The sequence below is a fragment of the Lepidothrix coronata genome, unplaced genomic scaffold, assembly GCF_001604755.1.
Source record: "Lepidothrix coronata isolate B3197 unplaced genomic scaffold, Lepidothrix_coronata-1.0 Scaffold108, whole genome shotgun sequence".
Taxonomy (NCBI): Eukaryota; Metazoa; Chordata; class Aves; order Passeriformes; family Pipridae; genus Lepidothrix; species Lepidothrix coronata.
In genome coordinates, this window is record NW_016690288.1 from 1843470 (window position 1) to 1867655 (window position 24186).

The 24186-nt window shown below is 45.2% G+C and overlaps 1 protein-coding gene and 1 long non-coding RNA gene across 2 annotated transcripts in view; both read right to left on the reverse strand.

The window, feature by feature from the left end:
* AUTS2 (autism susceptibility candidate 2) overlaps positions 1-24186 on the reverse strand; it is a 777042-nt gene that overhangs the window by 521042 nt on the left and 231814 nt on the right. The window lies entirely within an intron of this gene.
* LOC108501823 lies at positions 1298-4976 on the reverse strand. Its single transcript, XR_001876287.1, has 2 exons — positions 4762-4976; positions 1298-3370 (listed from the first exon to the last, which is right to left on the reverse strand). It is a non-coding gene; the product is annotated as an uncharacterized LOC108501823 (long non-coding RNA).

The window sequence follows — 24186 nt, forward strand, 5'->3', positions numbered from 1 at the left end:
AGCCACTGCATTATGCAAACACTGTGCACATTTCAGTATCTGGCCTCAAAACCACGGACTCCTGAAAATGTGTTCCCCACCCCAGCAAGGGGAGGAAGTGGTCTCGGATGAAATACCTCGTTGCAGGGAGCGGGAGGGAGAAGAGGCTGTGCCACACAGGAGATAAACAACCAAACCTTTGTCAAATTACTGTTAAAAGGGACACGACAAATAACGAGCAGAGTCGGGGACGAAAAAAAAACCACCCTAAATTCTCTAAAAAGACAGCCAACTCCTGAATCTCCAGCTGCAGAGCAGCCCTTTCAAGATGCAGCTCTCAGTGCTTCCTGCTTGGATCCCCCCAGAAGAGCAGCACGGTCTAATGGAAGTCACATTTGATGTGCTCTGTGCTGCTCAATGCAGAGTGGCTGAATTACCGGGTGCAGACCTCATCATACTCTTAAAAAGTAATTTGGAAGCAGGGCTTTGATTTAGATTGGCTTTATCCTTTACTTTCAAAGTACAACTGGTAATAATGTAGTCTGTGAGTTTAACATTTGAAACAGGGGTTCCATTTACCTCTTTGTACTTACTGGAGGAAAATTACTGTAATTGAAATCTTTCTGCTGGAAATGAAGCCCTTCTAACATTTAAAGTGGTTGCTTGTCCTTCAGGCTTTTTATTTTAGCTGTCAAAACTGTAAACTGCCTTTCAGAGCAGTGAGAGTCTTATAAGAGAGGATGAAATGAATGCACCCTGGATCTAGGTACTGGGTGTTTTAATCTAATTTTCTAGCTAGAAATACAGCACTTCTTTCCCTTGGGCACTGCTGGGAACAGGAAAATTAAGCTTCACTTCAGCAATATCTATCAATGAACCTCAAACAAGGGACAGGGCTTTTCAAGGACAATGCAAAACCTTTCAAGTCCTCCAGCTTCACCCATAAGCTCCCTCCCACCCAGGCAGTAACACGTGAAGCCAGACTGCCCACTCACGCTGCCTCTCTCCACACATCTCCCACACTTTCTAGAATTTCATAGATTTTCCAAGAGTTTGCCTTTTCTCTTTCCCCCTCAGATCAAACTGATTTCCTAGTGTCAGCACTATTATTTGCATGGAGCTTTTGAATTTTAATTCCAGTGTAAATGCACTCAGGCTGAATACGGGTATTGTGTGAAAGTGGCTCGTGGCCAAACGACCTCATATTAGATCTCTGAAAGGGTAAACATAAAAACTTTGGGGCTTATCCAGTAGGCTCCCTTTTAGTTTGTGTTTCAGAATGTTAGCAATTAACATGATAGCAGACTCAAAGATGAAATCGTGTGGATTTCTACTTTAGCTAGTTTTATTATCTGATTATTTTAATCACAACTAAAAATACATAGCTGTGAAAGGGTTTATAGTGCTTGTTTAGACAACTTAAAATAAAGTTTGGATGACTTGAGCAAACTAACACATCAATACAGCCAATGCCTCTCTCTTCTGTTTCCAGTTCCAACATGTCTTTAGGATACAAGGTGAGCATCCAAAGACAGCTGAAGACCATTTTGCAGGCTTTGTGTTGCAGCTGCAGATGCGTGACCACTGCCCACCAGTACAAACCAGCCTCTGCACAAGCAGGTAGATAACCTAAAATTAACTGGTTAAGAGATGTCAAGGTGCCAGGTGGACCCAATGACTTTGGAAGCTCCCAGAAGACCCGTGAGGGTTGAATCTCTGAAGCTCAGGCAAGTTACATCAGCACACCTTGGTTCAGGTCTGTCTGCAGAGGCTGCAGATAATCCAAACAGGATGAGCAGCGTTCAAACCCAATCAATAGAACAGTTTATGGCAGGAAAGTGTAGTGATGCCAAGAGAATAAAACAGGTTGACAATCTATATGGGAAGGAATATTTTACAATATAAAAGCTACCTGCAGAGTTACCTCTGACATGTATATAAATATATATGCTTTATCACAGTGGGGTCTTCAGACCTCAACATCTTCCGAAGTAAATCAAAAGAAAAAAAAAAAAGAAAATATTTGTGATGGCCAGAGGCAAGGACATCAACTTCAGCAAAGCCAGCCAGCTAATAAAAATGTCAATGAACTTCTTTAGAAGAGAATTAGGAGGGAGCAGTGCCATGTCAGCACTGCAGCACACACAGGAAGAGCAGCTCCAGTTCTGATTAACCGAGATACTGCACTGACGGCAGGGCAGAGACACAACCTTTCCCTAACCTAAAATGACCTGCCTTACACAGAGATTATGTAACACTTCCACATGGGGAGAGTAAACTTAAATTAATTTAATTTTCACAGGCTGCTGCCAGGAGAGACATCACTGTCCTTTCTACTCACACTCACCCAGGTATTCCCAGCTACACCTTGCTGTACACTTGTGGTGAGCTGGGACACATCTGACCTGCCTGAAAACAAAGCCAGCCCAAAAAAGGAATAAAACCCCTTCAGTTTGGGTTGGGTCACTTCCCCAGGTGGCTGCACAAACACTACTGCTGACAACTGGGAGTGGGAGCACTCATTCCTGCAGCAGCCCACACTTGTGTCAGCTGAAAAGGAGAAACTGCATCTCCAAGTGAGATTCTAAATCCACTTAGACAAACTGCCATAAAAAGCTGGTTTGAGAATTTCAAAGGTTCTTCAGCTTAGCTCACATAAACCCAATTTCTAAAACCTTGACAACACAGAGAAGTTGCAAAAGAATTTGACCTAATTTTTTAAGCCACTGTGGTTACACTATCACAGAAACACTTGTTTGACAGAGTGTGTACCCAGAGAGCCCCGCCAGAGAACTGCACCAGTTTAATACATTCAGCGTCAATTCACACCCAAGCCATACTAGTACAACTTTCACAGGCAGACAAGACTTGAAGCTAATGCAGAAGAAGCCCCAGCCACAATAAGAACGTTGACACAAAATCCTGCGTTCAGTGAGGGGGACAGCCCCACCTCATAGCCAAGACCAAAATTTCTCCTGAGCCTCCCATTAAGAAACCCCCACTTCAACCCAAATGGATAACAGTCTCTTATCACACAGGAAATCCAATAAAAGACCAGACATGCACTTCAGTTTTTGTCTTCCTAAGTGTGTGCATTATGGTTTGGGGATTCCCCCCCCCCAACAGATGAACAGACTTGGCAACTTCCCTGGTGAATCGGAAGAAAGTCTTGTAAAGGCACAAGTAACTCTAAGAATACAGATTAAATGGGCTTCCTGGATTTCATCCATGATCAAATTTCCCAGGTTGTAGATCTCAAAAATATCTGTCTCTGACAAAGCTGGTATGACAGGTTATGTAACACACACAGAGAATCACCCGGTGACAGCAAAGCAGGAACATTATCTGCTGTGTTCAGGGACTCGAGGGCTTTCTGAATGAACTGCAAGGGCTATGAAAAAGAAAAAAAAAAAAGAAGAAACTGAATCACAAAATGTAAAAGAAAGAGAAATCCCCATGAGTTTCAAATAGCCAGCTTCACCCTCTGGCAAATAACTACCGATTTCCTTAGCTTTTTATTTCCAGGAACTTCCATATGGTAAATATGCTGAGGTGATTTGTTTTGATATAGATATTTATAGGGCAGATATGATTTAAAGAACATAGAATTATAGTAGAGAAACATCAAGGAGATAATATATAAATGCCTAATAATGTGGGTTTTGCAGCCTTTTTGAGACTGCCCAAACCAAACAAAAATGGAAGTTACATCTGAGACTGTTAAATATGCTATTTGCAGCCTAGGATGAATGATAGGACAATCTTGTTAAATGAAATATAAATGCTTCTTGTTAAATGAAATATATATGCAGTATAACTTGAGGCACAAAGACAAGAAATAAATCAGTGTGGGACTATTTGCCAGAATAGAAAATTTCAGTCTAACAGCACACGCGTAGGCTTTCCTCTCAGTTTTAAGAACAGCAAGTTGCAAACTGCTCGAGGATGTTTAGGGAACAGATAGTGAGGCTGCTTAGTATTTTCACAAAAAGAAAAAAAAAGTTGTCTTGCTCTTTTCCCTATTTTGCTGGATTAAAGAAAACAGCAAAGCTACATCCACATACTGAGGGTTTCTCAGCACTATTGACAACCAGACCAGCCTCTAACCCGGGGCAGGAAACCCTCCAGGGAGATCTCCAGTGAAAATGCATCATTGTTAAGCAGGTCCTCGCTGCAATCTTGGTCCGTCCTCTCCCCATCCCCGTCCCTCCGTTTCCCCCAGGCACCTGGGTACCGAGGGGCAGGCGACGTGAAGTGGAAGCTGAGTGTCAAAGGAAAACCCACGGAAAGCACTCTGTTCTGTGCAGGAGGAAATACAGCAAACTCCGCAGTAAACCCCCAGCAAAGAGCCTTGGAATACATCTCGCTACAGCTTCTTTCTTCCCGTAATAATTACGGACAATTAAACACTTAGTTGCTAAAGAAGAAGAGAAGAACTGACCTCCCTGCAGAAGCAGGTCACATCTCATAACGGGCTCCGCGGAACCAGAAATATCCCTCCCTTTCAAGCTCCACAAGGGGAAAACAAACGCATCTCTACCACTTCTACTATTTTATTTTTTTTTCCTGACGCAGCACTGGAGGAATGAGATCCGAGCTTCTCTCCCCGACCCGCACAGTGCTGAGGTTGCTGCCACATTCCCAGCCCGTGCCCTGCGCTGCTCCGGCTTTCGGCACAGCCTCATCCCTGGAAAACCAACCCGCGGGGAAACTTCCCCGCTGCTGCCCAGGGAAGGGGCGCTGGGGAAGGGCTGCGGGACCGAGTGTCCCTGCAGGACTTACCTTCTCTGCATGCTTGAACTTGACGTAGAACCAACTTGACTTGATCATTGTCTCACCTCCTGCCCTCGTTACAAACCAAAAAGCAACCCAAACCTATCCTGCTGACGGCGAGCAGCGCACCCTCCCCGACAGAGCGGGCGGTTTTCCAAGGGGAGCACAGGATTTAGGGGAGAGAAAGACGAGGAGAAAAGCCCTCGCTGTGCCCGGCGCTGCCGTGTCCCCTCCTGCCCTCCCGCCGCGGTCTCTCCCTGCTCGGGAGCTGCGAGCGGCTCAGCCCCGCTCAGCCCCGCTCGCTGGCAGCTTGGCTGCCTGACAGCAGCATTCCTCAAATGGACTTCAGCTGCATTCATCACAAATGGCACATGTCAGTAAAGCCAGGAGGCTGGCTCCGGCGCTGGCAGCCTCCCAGGACCATGACCTCCCCCAGTGGGATGAATAATGAATTCCAGCACTTCCCTCCAGACACAGATTAACACCTGGCTAAACATTATTTTGACAATGAGCTGGTCCCTTCCGAGGACCCTGCACCGCCGCGTTAACCCCTTGCTCGCCCACCAGGCAGGGTAGCGATGCTTTGGAGGCTGTCCCGCAATACCCTCCCCCATCGAAAGAAAGATTACAGGACTATATATAGTTTAGAAACAATAAAGCCTCTTAAGCATAAAGCAAATATCTCCTTTCCGATTCTGCAGCTGCAGTAACGCTGCCGAGGAACTGGAGCAAGTCCTCAGGAGCCAGGCTCTCTCCTGATACCCCCTTTTCAGCCCCACCTCTACAGTCACACTTGGTGAGCTGTGATGCTGTCAGGCTCATGTTTTAAAATAATATCTGCAAGGACATCTGTAAGAAAAAAAAACAAACCAAACCAACCACCACTACCAATATGAAACTAATGCATAATAAATCCCAGGAAGCCACTGGTCAGGATGTTTGTTCAGAAACACTGCCCAATTCCCTGACTCTGGTTTAAAGTGACACATTCATTTGGCTGCAAATCTCCCAGCTCCCTGCATGCCATGGAGCAGTGAATATCACATTACAAACTACAGGGTGAATATAATCAGCCTCCTGTGCTTCCACTGTGCACAGCCAGGGCTGTACTGGAGCAGAGCTATCTGGCCCAGCATCCCGTGCCTCAACACTTCCCGATGCACAAGGAAACAATGTCAGAAATCTCAGGTCCAAGGATGTGCCTTCAGTATCATATGTATTAAAACAGGAGCTGAATTTGTCACACAGGTAGCTGAACCTCTTTATGCTTCCATAAGATGCTGAACAAGGTTCAGAACTTCACCATAGAAGCAAAAAGTCACTTCATTTTGCTGTTTTAACCAGCTATCTGGTTATTTAAGTGGGAGTCTCACAGTACTCTACCCCAATAAAAGAGAAAAATTTGTTTTGCATCATCTTCAGATCATGAATTTATGGATTTTTCTTGTCTCCCTTATATTACACCTTTTGGGGACCAGAGACTCACAGACTATTAAATTTCTCCTTGTATGGAAGCTGTGCATGTCTCCACAGATCCTTTTCATCACTCTCTTTACCTTTTCTAGGTCTCTTTTTCACAGGCAGAGTGAGATGGAATAAAGACATTTACAACTGACTTACCATCTCCAACTATATGCACACACAGAAATATAAAGCATATGAAACAGATCCTGAAACCCAGTTTGTCAATATTACTCACCTTGAAAGTACTATCAGTGCTGATAACGGTTCAGTGCATCATCTGAAAGCTGTGACTTTGAGAGCCTGGCTACCCATTCACCTCCAGCAGAGGTTTTTAGAACTTTTCATAAACTAAGACTTATACAAGGCATCCAAACATCAATATTGACCAATAACAACCACTGCATGTATGTGGAGCTGAGGCTGCTCAGCCCTGCTCTGCCCTTAGACCCCTTCCCTGCTCAGCCCCACTCTCCCTTAGGGCCCCACCCTTCTCTGCTCAGCAGGAAGGGAATTGGGGTGAAGTCCTTTCCCATCCTGCTCCATGTGGTCAGCTGGGCTGGTTCAAATCATGGCCTTCCACAGCTGTAGTTGTCAGAAATTACTTCCCATTGATGCCACAGAAAAATATTCCCACTCTCCCTTTAATTCTGCCTTCCTGTGGGACAGCTGACCTATGCTAAAAGGTAAAATGCCCCAGCCCTTTTCAGAACTATGAGAAGGCCTCCTACAGGGAGTAACATAGAAAGAAAATTAAAACATTGATTTTTATTAGCACCTTCTATTTTCTGCACCCAAAAAAGCTGCTTTTTGGAGGAGCAAATGGATAAATAGGACAGATCTGGCTGCATGATTGAATGAGATCAGGTCAGTGCAGGAGCCTTGCTGCCTCCCCAGTTGCGACTGTTCCTCCATCCCGGCAGCAGGACACATTCCCTGCAGCCCTGCCCGGGATTCACTGCACACACCACATGTGTGGTGTGTCAAGAGCCGCCGTCCACACGGACACCACGCTCTCTTGTACCCAATTAGAGGAAGTTTGCTCCCTGCACTGACCCAGGATCCCCGGGGGGGCCCCGGGCAGCATCACAGGGTGCAGCCACCGAGGAGGCGAGAGCCGCCACCCGTACCAAGCACAAACAGCTGTGGCTCAAAGCAATTACTAGGCCCTGGATGTTTTCCACTGGTTCATTAGCATCTGGCAGGACCTAAAGTTCCAGGGTCACAAAACACAGAGCTATTATTTTATCTCAGGAAAATGCACAGCGACATCCCTCGAGAGCTGTCCTTTTGCAATCAAAGGACAAGTGCAGTGCAGGGAATGGAGATGCAGAATTTCCAGCCATCACATCCCCCAGCCAGGCAGGGATGGGCCCATCGTGCCACAGATTGCTCATTTTTTGTCACACTGTTGAAAACCCCCACATCATCATCCACAAATAGCCCCTGGCAGCATCAGGAGAGCCTGGTGATTCCTTACAACACCGACAGCTGGGTAGGTTTGCACACACGAAGTACACACCAGCTTAAGTTTTCAACACTCCGTTCATCTTTGCAGTAGAACAAAATACACCATTTATTTCCAAACCTACAGTGTCAGCACTTTCTCTGAGATGTATTTGGTGTTCCAGTTTTATAGAGCTATAATCTGTGTGGTGCATGACACAACAGATTCACTTCTGTTTCACAACATTCATCTTCACCTCCTGGGGACAGGCTGCCAGACAAACACCACCTCGGGCAGGGATCCATCCCTAAAGGTGCTGCAGCACTCACCTCCAAAACCCTGTTAGCCCACACCTGCTCTTTCAATCACCATCAATAACATGAAATAATGTGCTTTTCCAGTTCTGAGTTCGTACAGCCACAATCATGATGCATTTTATATGGCCCTGCAAAGGGAACCATGTTTTGATAGAATTCTCACAGTTCTCCCAGAATAATCATACTTTGATTTATTCAGGAGGTTTTGCTATACTCTAATACACCATTTCAACTGTGAGACAGTGTACAAAGGAATTGAAATAACCTCCTTTTTAACAGACCATTGGTTCTAAGCCTTTTAATACACCCTAATGTATATTTAGATATCGATCCATGTTCATTTCAATTATTCCCCATGACAAAGCTAATCACACACTAATGCAATGTGCAGTGTAACAGTGAGTACTGAGTGCATTTTTAAGCCTCCTAAGAGCAGTATGTACCTCCTCCTTTACTCTCTGACTTTAGGTTTGTTGTTGAGTCAGAGTACCTGCTTGGTGCCACATGGGAGGAAGGAAAGGAGCCAACCAGACACTATTTCACCTATTTTCACTATTTCACATGGCAGTATCAATGCCCTGAAGAACCCACTTGCACAGCAGAGCCAAGCTACACCAACCCTGGAGGAAGCTAAAGAGCCCTGACCCTTATGCCAAGCAAAATGAACCTCTGTGTATGTGCAGGGAGGCTAAAGCAAGATGATGCATTTGCAGCAGGGCCAAGATGAATTACATCCATTCCTGTCTTCTTGGCACTAGGAGAGCAGAAAATCATCTCCCTCCCTATTACCATAATAGCTTTCACACTTCCCAACCAGCAGAGTGAAGTGTGGGGATGCTGAAAGAAACAGCACATAAACAACGAGCACAAAGTTTAGATAATGTTTACAGTAATTTTTATAATGAGCCTGTGGGGGAAAAAAAAATAAAAGCAATTTGGAATAAGTATAAATGAAAAGGATTCTGAAATGTTTTTCAGTTCAGAGTGGCTCCTAATGCAGCAGCCAAAGCAGGGATCTCAGGGAGATTACATGAGGCTGAGAGCAGGGCCTGTGGGAGCTGCCAGTCCACTAAGAGAGAAAGTTTTTCCCAAGCTCAGAGCAGTATAGAGTAACATGGATTCTATAAGTGAAGTGCAGGTGCTGAAGCTCCTGCATGCCTTCCAACATGACCAGCATTCCCCCAGCTCGAAATTTGAAAATACCTGGTTCACTTCAAAGTACCCACGTTCCATAACAGCCTTTCTGCTTTAGAAGTAACCCAGAACCACACCAGCTCTGTACTGAAATACTTTACAACCTAAAAGGCTTCCCAGGACACGGGCAGTGAGGAAAGGGGTCAGAATGCCCAAACCCAGATCAGTGGCTACATCTCAGAGCCAACATGATGAACAAATGAGGCATCCAAAGTGTCCCAAGGCCGGTGTTGCCAGACATTTGTGAGTCACATGGAGGCCCACAGGGAACTATCCTCTTCCAGCCTACTAGGAAACACTGTGGGATTGGCTGTCTTGTTATTATCATGGTAACAATCCCATCCTGTACCTTATAACCCTGCTCGCCCATCAGCACCATCTGCTCTTTCATCTTGAGTGCTGCTGAAAAATCTCATCATGAACATGCTGCTGTCAATTCGGACTTCTGTGCACGTTTTAAAGCAACTCTCTAGGTCACTGCTTTGAATCCCATGTGGGCTGGCAGGATCTGAGAGCTCTCATGCTTTAATGCCCACTTAGAGCAGGCACAGGATGAGCTGCATCCTGCGTATCGAAGTTCCTGGGACTGGCACCATTTCAGAGCAAGGAGATGCAGGATGAAGTGGTTCAGGAGACCAGCACTACCACCAGAGTCATCCTTTATGGAAAGATTCTTTTGCAATGACTTAAAAGTGCAAGTGACCTCTTCCCTAGCTGCTCTAAGATTGTCAGGTCTGTAGGTGCTCTAAGGGTGGTGTCAGGTCTCACAGCTGCTTTCCCCTGGCTAGGATAAAGGCTAATAAGTAAGGCTGCCTGATTCAAAGAGTACAGATTAACTCAAGAAAAACAGTCTGAAGTACTTTATCTCCCCCAGCAAAGTGCCAATTTGTAATGAGTTACAGTGAGGGGTAACCCAGCTGGGGCACATGCTCAGCTTTCCAGGTGAAATCATGGCTTGGAGGCACAACCACAGAACCCTGAAAGATTCAACAGACACCTCAACACAGTCCACAAAGGACAAGAAACAGACATTTGCTCGTGGTTTACAACCAGCAAGAGACAGACTGAGACAGAAGCAGGACAGCCCATAAGCCTGGCACACAAGAGCAGGGCTCATGATGGCTCCCAATATGGTACTTCTGCCACACTGGGTTAGATCAGGGTGCAGTAAGGAGAGCTGCTGATGGTATATGATATATATGGAACTGTGCCAGGAAGTCACGTGTGACTATCTGCAGCGATGGGAGGCAAAGGTGGCTTAAAATGCCTTTTTAACCTCTCTGAAAAAGGTGCAGTGCTATGGTCTGTAATTTAAAAAAATAACAGTAATTGTCAGCTGGACAAAATGGCTTATGATATTAAGAGAAAATGATGCTTTTGTAAACCTATACAATGGTTCTGCATTTTGTTCCCCAGCTTTCTGGTTTGTAGAGCTCCAGCACTATTTGGACAGGGTTTTATTACCTGGAGAAAAAAAAAATCACTTCTGAGAATACACCAGTACTCAAAAGTGTTTGGAATGACACAATTCTCAAATGCAGAAAGCAGTGATTTCTGTGACATTCTGTCATTTCATCCCACTGAACACAGCCCTGCAACAGAGTACAGAACTGTGTGTATATACCTCCTTCATTTAGACATGGAACAGGGATGAGGGAGCAAATACATCCAGTGGGGAGGGGGGGAGTAAAGAAATGCCTGAAAAAATAGAACCTTTGCATGCAATGAACGTATTATACATTGAGGCACTACCACAAGTTCCCTTTGAACATAAAAAGGGATTAGATGGCAGGGCACTAATGCCCACAGCTAAATCAAGTCCTGTTCAGCAAAACGTTTTACACTAAAAATCCAGAGCAGCACAGATGAGGCTGCAGTGCCAATAGCTCTGCACAGCCACGGCTACAGAGCAATTTACACCTCAGCAATAAGTGCTGTAACCTATTTAACACTTGCCAAGGCAGGAGGCTGTGCACAGGGACTGTGAGCAAGGACCAAGGAAGCAGTTACACAGAGCTGTGAGGTCCCTGCAGCCGTGCCCAGCACCCCAGCAAGTCTCAGATCCCACCCCCAGCAGCCCTGGGCAGCCCACTCACATCCTCATCACAAGCATAACAACCCACAAACCCAAAGCCATGCCTTTGGCATGATGCAAAATTCTTCTTGTGTTACACAAAACAAGTAATCCAGCACAGTGCAGGAAGGCAGAGGCAAAGAAACAACCAGTATCTCCCCAAACATGGGGCTACACATCCCAGCTCCCCGACAGAGAACACCCTGAAAGGTCCTTATTGAGGCCTGGCATGGGCATAACCCACATCTCTGGGAAGCTCCCAGGATCTGCCCAAAGGTTCCCAGGCTGACTGGATCAGCTCTGAGGATGCTTTGTAGACACCAAGCAGAAAAAACACCCCAACAGGACCAGCCTGGAGCCCACAGCCCAGAGCACGTGTGTTCATGCCTGTGCATGTAATACCTGACCAAAATACAGCCAGGCCACTGGAACCTGCTCTGCCATTGAATTTCCAAAGTAATTCTAATTCTTGTGAAGTTTCCCTTTAAAAATGAGATTTTGTTTTTTAATATTCATTGACTTCTAGTTTGCTTCCCACACACAAGGCATTATTTACTCTACAGTGGCTCGGTGCATCAATTATGGTAATAGTTTGTGAATAACATTTGCATTATGGGAAAATGAGCCTGGTTATTTAGCACTAGCCGAACCATCTCTCTGGAAAATTGTCACAAACATACGTATCATATGCCTCCACTTAAACAGATCTGTAATTACATTAGTTTATTAAAAAGAGCTCAGCTTTTTTTTTCTCTCTCTTTTTTTTATTCCCCTAAGGTCCTCTTTCTGAGAGCAGACTAACATCTACAGAGCCCTTTCCCTTACTCAGACACCAAAGATAAAGGCTAATGACTGCTGCTACCATGATCTCTTCCTTTACACTCAGATGTTAGGGGTGTAATGCATCTCCCACATTAGTTTACTTTAATGCAGAAAGTGTGGCTCAGTAATTGTGGCGTTTGATTAATGCTCCATTTCAATGCCCCCGGCTAAATTCCAGGCTCAGTTCAACTACTGTAAATTCTGATTAACATCTGAATTACATCAGCACCCGCAGTTTATATTCCACAAGCAGGACTGCACAGTGCAAGGCACTGAACACAGAGAGCACCACAGTCCTCACTTCACCCAGAGTAGCTGCACTGCTGCTACTTCTCTGCACCTCAGAGTTTAAAGTAGCAAATAAGGCATAAAACACCTTCCCAGTGTGTATGAGCACCTGCCTAAAGACTTGTCAACTTCTTCAAGCAGTTGAGAAAAGTTAAGAAATATTAAAACAGAGAGTGTTCAAAAAAACCAGCAAAAACACCCCAGAAAAACAAACAGCTTTGTGCATTGAGGAGCTGTAGTACCCAAACTGACAGCATTTCTTACGCTCACACTGCAAAATTCTTGTCAATAAATTGTTATGTTAGTGTAAAGCAGCTGTTGGCTTGCTTTTATAGTGTCCGTTGGAAGCTCAGATAGACTATTGATACTGAAGTGCAGCCTTGTTATTCAGCAAGATGTGAAAATAAACCAGTAATGTTGGACAAGCTTCAGTTTGCTCTACCTCTGTAACACCTTCACCTGAGCTCTCAACACATGGAAGATACCGGGTATTGGTGTATGCAACACCAAAGCATCTTCACACCCAGCACAGCACACCACATGTTTTCTCCACTGTAGTGACAAAATTGAAACTGGTCTAATTTACCCTGTACAGCACATGGGGGGTTGTGCATTTGGGAGTTGCTCTAATGCCCATAATTCCAGCTATAGTCTGACAATCTCCACAGGAAAAGCTTCAGCACTGGCCCAGCACACACGTGCACCAAGTGCTGGGTGTTGTACCTCCCACACGGGCTGGGAAACCAGCTCAGCCCAAGGCCAGGACTGCTGGGCACACACACTGAGCTGAGCCAGGACATCCATCCAGCTCAGCAGATCAACACCTTGGTGGCTCCTCTGTTCTCTGGGAATGCTGTAAAGTCTAAACCAAGCTGGGAAGTGAACACAGGCCAGTAAGTTGCGAGTCCTTAGGTGGTAATGCCAGTGTGAAAGGACTGTCACTCTCCCAGCTTGGGGGCACTTTCCAGAGCAGCATTCCAGCCTTGGGCTCTGCACAGCCCTGCTGTGCCTCTACCCTCCAGCCAGCTGGGACCACAGCAAGGACTAACTGTCATTTTGAACTTCCAGGTAGAGATGTCAGTGACTGGATATGCAGGGAATTCAGACACAGTCTTACAATTAACTGGACATAACCTTCCACTCAGTTCAGAGTAGCCAGGACACTAAAAATGCCACAGCAGAAAATCTTACACTAGAAGAGTAAGATTGCATCTGGACAGCACCATGTGTTTTGAAATGTCAACTCCAACACACCATATCCTTTTCTGAGATAAGTCAGGAGTTCTTGTGATACACTTGAAATCTAAGTATTAACTTGTATTGAAGCTCTTGATCTAACAAAGTACCACTACAAAATGCGTAACAACAAAGCCCAAAGCTCACCCCCATCCAATCCTGGCAATGCTACACTCGGCACAGCAACACCAAATCCAACCAAACCTTTTCGCTCTGCTTTGGCCCCCTGAACAGCACAGCACCCTGCTTGCCACAAGGCTCAAAGGTGACACTTTGTGTCCTGTCTCAGCAGGAAAGGTGTGCTTGTTTTAACAGCCGAGAGAGCAGGTTGGCAGCGCTTGACAAGGCTGAATCAAAGTGTCTGCAAAGAGAATGGCAAAGGTCAGGCTGATGCTGTGAGCTGGCACTGCAGCGATGTGCCACGAGCTCCTGACTGCTGGAAAAACATTCAGCTCTTGTCTTTGACACACTCTCCCTTGCCACACATTTATCTTCCCCATCCTAAGAGAGGAAAGATTAAAACAGACATGTAAAAAGGATGAGGAAAAGAAAACTGCAGAACAGTCCCCTCCCTCATTTTAATTATTGATGGAGACAGCCTAAGCAATCTGTAAGCCATATACATAATGTATTTACTTGAAAATCCCAGCAAATCCACACAGCATTACAGAACAAACTACAAGCTGATCTGGGAGCACTGTCTTAAGAACTGGGTAAGCTGTCTCCATATACTCAAAAATCTGTTTGACAAACGGAAAGATTAGATTAATGTTAATAATGTTAAGGTCCTCAGCAGCACTGCCTGCCCCAGCAACCCGGTTTGGGTGTCCAGGTCTTGTCTTTCATCCACCCCAGATAAGTCCATGCTGCAAATGACTGTGCTTAGAATGACAAAGGCAACACTGGCTTACATTCTTGAAGCCCCCCTGTTTGATTATACACCCCATCAGTAATGTTCAGGGATCAGCCAGAAAGCAGCAGATGTTTTACATAGCAAAAGACCACGTTAAAAAAAAAAATCCCTCCTTAAAACAGCTGCTTCTAGGTTTGGGGCTAAGGAGGGTGGGTGGGGGTAAAGGGAAATGGGGGCAAGGAATCAGACTTCAGCCTGACTTTGGTGAAAGATGCTGTGTCCCCCTCTGCCCTGACACTGACTGGAACCCCCTGGACAAGAAACACATCCATTAAAAATAGCGTTCCTTGGAGAGCTGGCACACAGTGTAAGCAGCAGCAGCACACTTTACTACAGCATGAAAATGCAAGATCTGGAGCTCATTGAGCCGTTTGTTGTGTTTTAATTTCCGCGTGGTTTTTTTGTGTTTTAATTTCCAAGTTTCCTCTCTCTGTAAGGAACTCGGGACAGCCAAGGAGCAGAGCACTCAGTGAGCTTGTGTGCTCCAGCGGCGAGGAGGGAAGGGGCTGGTGACTGCCACTGTCACCCCCCAGCACCGGGATGTGACACAGCACAGGATGAGCCCCGGCAGGTCCCGGCTGGCCCGGACACCCTCCCCCTGCTCGCCCAGATGCTGCAGGGCAGGGCCTGTTTGCAATTTTCTTCTCAACCACCACTATGAAAACACAAACCTTCAGACAAACGGATCCTTCACTTCCTCCTCGCTGCTTTTAGGGGTTTCTTTAATCTTTTAAGCTTCTGGGTCTAATCCAGCAGCTGCCATCAAAACTACTTATACAACTGCAGGGGAGGGGGGAGGGAAGGAATGGGATATACCAAATCATGAAACACATTTGCTGAGCCTCTTTGTTCTTACCTACAACTGTAGGTAAGTGCATTTGGAGGGTATCTGTTCACAGCCCAAACACATTTCTGTACATCTACCTGTGATGTTCTCTACTGCCTTATCTATAAAAATATGCCTTAGAGATATGCTACCAAATGAGTAAGATGACACATCTGAGCTGGCAAACTGCAGCACACACATGGGCAATAAAATGGGGTATCTCTGCTCATGCATGAGTATGGTATAGGCAGACAGCTCCCAAGATGATAAATGCTGCTCTTTTCTGAAACCTGAAAATATTTAGTGGTGTTTTTTCAAGGAAGGCTCCTGGAGTCAGCAAGCATAAAAGAATGCTTGTTCTCATTTCAACAATAGCAGAAAGCACGTTTCAGCTCTCCTGGCAGAAAAGTTTAACACATGGTCTGAGAGCACAGTAAAAGTTCAAAATCCATAAACAAAGAGAATAAAAAATTGTTAATTACATTATTTAAAAAAAAACCAACAGAGGTACGCTGGTAATTTTGAGCACCAGCATGTTGCAATTTCTGGAGGATGCCAATAGTTGTATATGTGCTAACCCCCACATTTAAAGGGGCTGGAGAGGCACCAGGTGGACAAATTCCCTGCCCTGCTTAGGGTAGTGCTTTTGCTTCTGGTATTCCCAGGACACACCACACACAAATGCTCTGTCTATGCTGTGAAGTAAATTTGCTGGTACATCCTTCTCTTGGAGCACAGCCTCATCTCCCAGCATACTGATATCTACATTAAGTTTCTAAAAATAGCATGTCCTTCTTACATAAAGATGACATAAAGGAATTAGGTGACAGCTGACCAAAAGCATCCCTTTAAAAGGCAAACTTTGCTGAGAACCAAATGCAACCAACATTTATAAGCAGCCAAGGCTTTTCATATTAATCGAAGAAGACAGAAGAAAGCTTCTAGATGAAGTCCCAGTCTGCCTGGAAAGGAAAGGTATTTCTTCTACACACTGACTTGATTATTCTTATTTCCACTTATTTATAAGCTAATGAGTTTTCCAATGGATTTCTATTTCAGAGAAAGATCTGCCATAAGCACCCTTCCAGGTGCAGGTCCCATAGGACCTGCTGTTCCCATTGCAATGGAGAACTTTGGCATTCAGAACCAGGGGTACCATCCAGGCTTTAAAAACTCACCTAGAGTTTTCTTGAAGGAAAAGCTTCTAGAGTTTCCAGAGCCTTTTTAAATTACATGACAGCTGTCCAAACACAAACGAGAGCAGTATTAACTTCTTGCGTCTGCAGTCGTTCTGAATAATTCTTCAGTGTCTCATTGCTTATCCCTCCTAGCAACAGGATGAACCTCACCAGAACCAAATCAGCAATGCACAGGAAAGTTAATATGCAAATGAGTCTGGGGGGAAAAAATAGTTTTTGCATAACCTGGCTAATCCCTAAACCTCAGGGTTCTGAATTATATATGAGTTATTAGAGCAGGATCGTCTCTGTGCCAGTGTAGAATACGTCGGGGAGACACAGGGCACAGCCTGACACTGAACTGCCAGGAGGTCCCTGTTGTAGGACAGAAAGAGAATTAAACAATGACTCCAGAGATGTACAGCTGAGAAAGCCAACACCAACCACCCCTGACGCCGGTCAGGAGGGGACTTTGTGCCATCTGCTGCCAAGCCAACAGGGAAAATCCCGACTGGCACACCCTCAGCTGTGTGGGCTGGAGTTGGCGAGGCGCTGCCCGTGCCCCCCGCGCCACTATGAAACGCTGGTTTGGCTCTCAACTACTGCTCACAAGGCTCCATTTCACCCCAGGGGTCCCCTCCAGATGTCATCAGTGGTGCAGGGCCGTGGCAGCACACATGGCCATCACCCAGGGACACCCATGGCACCCACAGAGCCTTTGGAGAGTGTTTTTCCTGGCAGCTGTCATGATGCAGTTGAACTCTGCCTTAGGAGTCAGAGCTATGCCAAGGACAACTGAGTGTTTGTAGGTTCAAGTAATTCTCTGCTGATCCCAATATCACACTCCCTGTTGCCAGGTAACAGGGCTGTAGGCAGGACTTTCCCCCCTGCTGATGCACAGCCTGCTGCGATGGCTGGGCAGACCCCACACCTACACCCCTGCTCTGGCTTGCATTTAACTCTTCATTGAAATTTAAACAGCACTGACAGCAAAGACAGAGATCTCTCCTGATATCTAGGCCACATGCCTTGGAAAAACTGGTTTGCAAGCCCCTGCAGAGAGAAATTAATTTACTTAGGTCTCCAGCACGCAGGTCATCCTCCCCTGCCAACACATCCTCGCAGAAGGAGACTGGGACACAAAGCATCCTCTCTCCTGGTTTTGGTGTCCCAACAAGTACCCTCATCCTCTTTGTCATTTAGACAGGACATAGGGAACAGGACACAAATAATAAGCTACTAAGCCAACAGCTACACCATCATCTGAAGGCATGACCCCAAATGCTCATTGTTAGGACTCAAATATCTCTTGGTGAAAGTAAGAAATGGAAACAGGATTTTTTTCTCATCCTTGGTTAAGCCACGCTGCTGGACTTGCTGCTCATCACCAGAATTTCTCCCCACTGCTGAAATTCAGCAACATTGAGCTTCATTTGTGAATGGCTTTGGGAGAGACCAGAATCAGCAGTTTGGATAAGCTAGGCCCTACAATAACTACATCTTTTAAAGTATCTTTGGAGCTTTGCTTCTCATATGTGCTATTCCTGCAAGTGTCGAAGCCTTCAAAGCTTCTACAGAGGCTTCTACTTCCTTCAGACTGTACAAACTCCATGCCACGAAACTAAACTACTTTTTCATTGTAGCAAAACAAATACCAACTAAGGTTTTACTGTTGTGCACTACTTTCTGATGGGCATTAAGAAAGCCCTCAGTAGTTCCTAACTCTGGCCCAGGACAGTCAATGCAGCAGCAAGCTTTGCACTGTTTCTTCCATAACAGAATCCATTTAGACCCAGAAAAATGGAATCCAGAAAAAGGACTGATGTGTTTCAGCATCACTACTGGCATCACTCTTCTTCAGCCACCCAGCCCTGAAAAGCAAGCGGGCAAAGAGCTCCTCACAAATGACTCTTGTTTCCCCCTTGAATGTTTTTATTCATTGGCTTCAGCACTGTTGCAAAGCACATGGGAGAGATGACCCAAAAGGATGGGACAACATCCCCACACAAGCTGCTGCTAATAAAAGCAGCATTCAACAGTATTGCCACTCGCTGGTCACATTTTCCAAGGGAAAAGACAAGGAAGAGGAGCAGCAGTGTGTGTGTGCTCGGGCTGTGTGACACACAGCTCCACACAAATTCATAAAGTTTGATCATCAGCCTCCTTGGGAAGGGCAGCATATTTTGGGCACATCTACATCCTTGATCTGCTGCACATATTGTATGGAACCAGCCAGTAAGTAAAATGAATTCTACCAGTTATCTGTGAAGTCCAGTATGAAAATTACGGAATTACAGGTCCCGTTAAATTAAGAAGTAACGAGTCCTCTTACACATCACCCAGCGGGACAGCAGAATTAGAGCTGAATAAAAAAAGGCAGCAAAGTGAATTACTGGACATGAACTTTCAAGCTAAATTAAAGAAAATTAAGCCCTTTTCTCATATAATTTCCTCCTTTTATCTTTCATTTCTTATACAATTATGCACTTCCAGATTTTAGGCAGATAGGAAAGATGATCTAGGTCGGTGCTTCTCCACCGCTTTTTCCACTGAGTGACCAAGATGTTTTGGAGAGGGAAAAATATCCCAATTCACATTATATTCCACAATTTCCTTCCAGCTGGGAAGACAAGGTTGCTACTGGAGCACCTATTATTTCTTTAAACAGAACCATATTGCTTTATTTATATAATAGCAACCTTAGTGTTTTAATTGGTATATTTTCATTAGGCACCAGCAGCAAGGAAAGACACATAGCAAGATTTCTTCAGGGATGTGTCCAAGTGCACAAGGATGAAGGTGTTTACGCTTTTTTTTAAAATTAGTTCTTTTATGGAGCCCCTTTGTTGGCTTAGAGACCTTAGTTTGAACTAATTTGAACACAGCTACTCTAGCAGAAAACAGACAAGGAACAAGAAACTCCTTTGTCATAGTCATGCCTAAGTTTCCCCAGCTTTAAGATTTTGGTTTACTCCATTTTATTCCATTGTCTGACTGCTTTTACCATTACTGTTTGCACTCAGACAGCAAAGCTTGGTTTCAGGCAGCTGGAGATTCCCATTGCTCGGGCCCAGGTTACTCCCTTTGACATCCCAGGACAAGCCTGGAAAAACAGAACATGGTCACAGGCTTTCAAAGGAATGCATCTGCAGTCCCAGCTTTCACGTGGCCTAAATGGTCTCTGCAGACAGTTGGTGAATCATGACACTGGTTTCCATTTAGAGCAGAAAGGGAAAGAGCACCTTCAGGAGCCTGTGCTGCTCAGAGCCTGATTTCTGGTCCTTGCCCTCCCCGCTGTCACACGTGGGGAACAGATGAAGGCACAAGATTGCCAGTTCCAGTACAAGCAGCTGGAAAGAAGATACATGGGCTAGAAAAGCAGGAGGAGGCCAGATGTATCAGTTCCATTAGCTCAGCATGCCCTACAGGAAGAATATGAGGGTGATCCCTCAGACTCCTGTTTGCATTAGGGAAGTAAGTGAACACACACATCCCCTGCAGCAGCTCGAGCTGGGGCTCCCAGCGGACCCGAGCAGGGCATGGGGATTTGCTTGTACAGCTCTGCCTTGTGCAAAATCTGTCTTGTGAGCACTTTTCCTCTGGGAAAAGTGTAACATATTCCCTAGAAGGCTTGGATGGCTGCCTCAAAATGACTGTGGATTTGGGCTCAATCAGTCAGGGGATAGAAGCACAGTCCTGAGGTTGCAATGACACCTGCTGATGAGGAAGGCTGCGATAGGGATGTGTGAAAACACCTGGAGTTCACAAAGCAGAATTATACCTCACTGAGTACTTCTGGAAACACAAGGCTATGGGTGGACAAGTACCCAAGGGGATGAAGGAAATGCTGCAGGGTAAAAAAACAGGAAGTTAGTCAAATCACTCTTTCTAGCTCCTCTGAGCATACATAGGGTATCTACAAAACCCAGCAGCTGCACGCTCTCTGGAATGGTTTGCAAAAACCCTACTCCAGCAAAGAGGGTATCACAAATATTTTGGCAATATTAGGAAAAAAAAATAAAAGCACATTTGCTTTTCCCTGTGTGATCTGACAGAATATGAGTGTGAGATACTTTCTCCTCTTCATTCCACATCTTCTGGTCACCTCCTCTAACAATGAACACCAGGAACTAGGGAAAAGAGTGGCAACATTCACCATTTTGACATGGGCAGACTGTCACTCCTATCACCTGCAGACACGCTGCAGGTAAACACAGCAGTGGGGAGTAACAGCTCCATTCCATAATGCAACAGCAGACACAAATTCAGATCGGCATACTGCACTTCTAGCAACACAGTCTGTATTTATTCCCAAAACACCAACTAACATACACACCATATTTAAATCCTTTGTGCTTTCCTAAGGATGGCTTCTGCTTTCTTCAAGTGAAGAAGTCAGGACACAGCTCACAGACTTTCTGTCAAGCAACCAGGGCCTCTGTGAGCAGAGAAGGGGACAACAGCTGCTGCTCTGCAGCATTAAAGGATGCCATCCATAATGACATTATACTGTCCCTTTTACTTAATAAACACCAAATTTAAAAATAAACTAGAGCTCTCCTTTGATCTGTGGAAGCTCAGGATGCTGAGATGGAGGGTGAGGGGAAAGAAGGGAGAAAATGAGGACTTCTGTCAGGCAGTGATTGTGGAGGGTTGTCAGGACTGGAGACAATGAATCCCCCCAGAATGCATGGAAACCAAGGTAACACAACAGCAAAACCATGAGAGGTGTGGACATGAAAAGTGCTTTACATAATTATTTTCTTTTAAAAAAGTAAAAACTAATAAAAAAAATCAATCTGAACATCCCAAATACGAGACATTTTCAGAAGACTCTCAGCCAGGCAATTTGCTTGACTCATGCACTTGAGCAAGCAAACATGAAAAGCTTTTCACACATATGCCATGCCCTGGCCTAAACTGGTTTTCCCTCCCACTGGGCCACCTCCTCTCGCCCTCAGTGAGGATCAAATAATACTGGAGAAAAGAGGAGGTAAAGGTAATCACTAACACATGAAAACTAACAACAGGAACACCAGCAAGTGCAGAAAGCAGACTCCTTGTTCCTGGGCCCGAATGGAAACCTGCCTGCTGCAGGCTTTGCTGCTCTGAGTTTGCCTTGAAGCTGTAAATGTTATAATAAGGTCAATGTGTACACAAACAGCTCTCTGACAATAATTCAATGCTCTCAGGGCCTTTAAGCCCCTGTTTGCCTACTCATGAGCTTCTTGGTGGAGTGAGGAGGCATGGGAGGCTGGGCTGCCTGAGGAACAGCCCTTTGTCTTCCCTTCAAGCATCTCCCACCTGCAAACGGGGAAATGCAAACAGACAATATGAACAGGAAAATAGGTCACTTCAGTGATTTCAAACTTCAAAAATACGGAAGGGATTCAACACAGGAGCAGGGAAGGTGACAGGAGAGAGCATCACACACTTCTGATGAATCTATTTGATCCTGTGACTGATCAGACTTTTTCAGTGAGATTGCTTTCTAATTTATGTCTTTAAATGGAAATAAAGACCTTGATCTTAGTATTAAATTTATGCAGATAGATCCTTGAGGCAATACTTCCACAGAAGACACCAAAGTGCAAAGACATTAGATTAATAATGCAAACACTGTATGTGTATTTAGAGTGACTCTGAGGATTCAGCAGCTGTCAAATCCTCCAAGTAACTCCTGCTCTGTCATTTTGACTTCAGGAGTAATTGGAGATTTCCTTAAAACCCCCAGCCCAGGTGCCCTTACCCTTTCTAAGAGGCTGTCCTGAAGGTGGACACACGTGCAGTGGAAGGCCTTGCTGTCCCCCCAGGCTGGGCTCAGTGCTGCCCCAGCTCCCTCACACGGGGCCATAAAGTGTCAGTGCCAAGGTTTGGTGGAATTAGGATCACTGTTAGATTAGTTAACAGCTGTATAATTAGCAACGCTAAGCCTCGATGTTTCCCCTTGAAACCTGGTTTTTACAGATATAAATAGCAGTGTTAATGATCTCCAGCATCACTGCTCACACTCAGAGCCCCTCCTGCCTCCACCAGCTCTGGTGTCACTCACTCAATGTCACATTCTCCTGACTTTCTTGTAACAGACATAGAAGGAGATAAAAAGAACTAAAAAAAAGGCAGAAACCAAAAATAAATCCCAAACTGAAGTGAACCAAGGACTTTTTCCTTACATGCATCAAAACCTTAGCAAATAACAGTTGCAGCCTGTACTTAAACTGTACCTTCAAGCATTAACTTAATTACATTTCACAAGAGTGGGAGGAGATGGTACCAACATTTCATACACAGGTAAACTGAGACAAAGGAGTGCAATAGGCTGGAGTCACACAGCAGGATGATGAATGGCCCTGAGAATGCAAGCTGAGTGCCCAGGACATCACCATGCTATTTACCAAATGGGATAAAGCACCAGGGCACTCCAGCACCCAGACGTCTTTCATAAATCTGTCATGGCACACTACATGTTAATGAAGGGATATGAAGAGCATTTTTCTTTATTTGGACATATTCAGTGCAGGAAAATTTCAAAAAATAGAGTTCACGCTCTTTGGATAAATTTGATTTGCCAAATCTATGAATGAGGCAGAACCCAGATTTGTCATGTCTGAAATCCGAAGTTCAGACAATGCAATTCTTAAATCATCTTCATCCTGTTAATTTATCACCAGCAATATTACCACCTAATCAAAACCATCTACCACTTTCACCAATGATTAAAATATTTCTTTTTAAGCATTTAATCTCTGCAGAGCTTTCTAAAACTCTGCAGTGCAGCAACACAATCTCTGGAAATGTCCACGGCACAGATTACAGACACAGCGACAGTAAATAAATTTCTAATACACAGATATTTTCAGCTGTTCCAAATTTCTCACCATGGCCAGCACCACATGTCTGAGAGAAAGAGCATCTTTGGAGGTAAAATATAATCAAGTGAGAATTTTAGAGGCTGTTTCCAGGAACACTGTTAAGGATTTACTAGGGTTTAGAAATGAAAATGTGACATAATACAATAAAATGAACAGTGCTGCTCACAGTTCCCTCCGGGGTTACAATCAGAGCTGGTGGTCTGTGCTTTTGCACCCTGGGTTTCCAAAAGTACGTTTTGGGGTACCTTCCCTTGAGCAGCACAGAGTCCCAGGCTGTCTGAGGAGATGGCAGGCCTGCAGCAGAGCAATAACCTTACAGGATAGTCCCCCACAGTATATACACAACCCCTACAATATTCCCTGAACCCACTAACTGCTTTAATGCAGTGAAGACACAAATCCCAACATGCCAAGGGCTGCAGGGAGCTTCTGAAAGCAGTGCAGGACCCTGCCATCATCCGGCCACGCTACAGCCACAGAATGACAGGATATGCTCAGTTGGAAGGGACCCACAAGGACCATCCAGTCCAGCTCCTGGCCCTGCACAGGCCCAGCCCCAAGAGTCACCCCCTGTGCCCCAGAGGATCAGCCAAACCCTCCCTGAGCTCTGGCAGCCTTGGGGCTGTGCCCACTGCCCTGGGGAGCCTGGGCAGTGCCCAACCAGCCTCTGGGGGAAGAACCTTTGGCTGAGATCCAACCTAAGGCATCCCCACATTAATAGGAAAAGGGATAGATATGTTGCAAATTGACTTTGGGATTTTTCTGCATTTCCCAGCTTCCCACTGGCATGGACACACTGCAGTGCT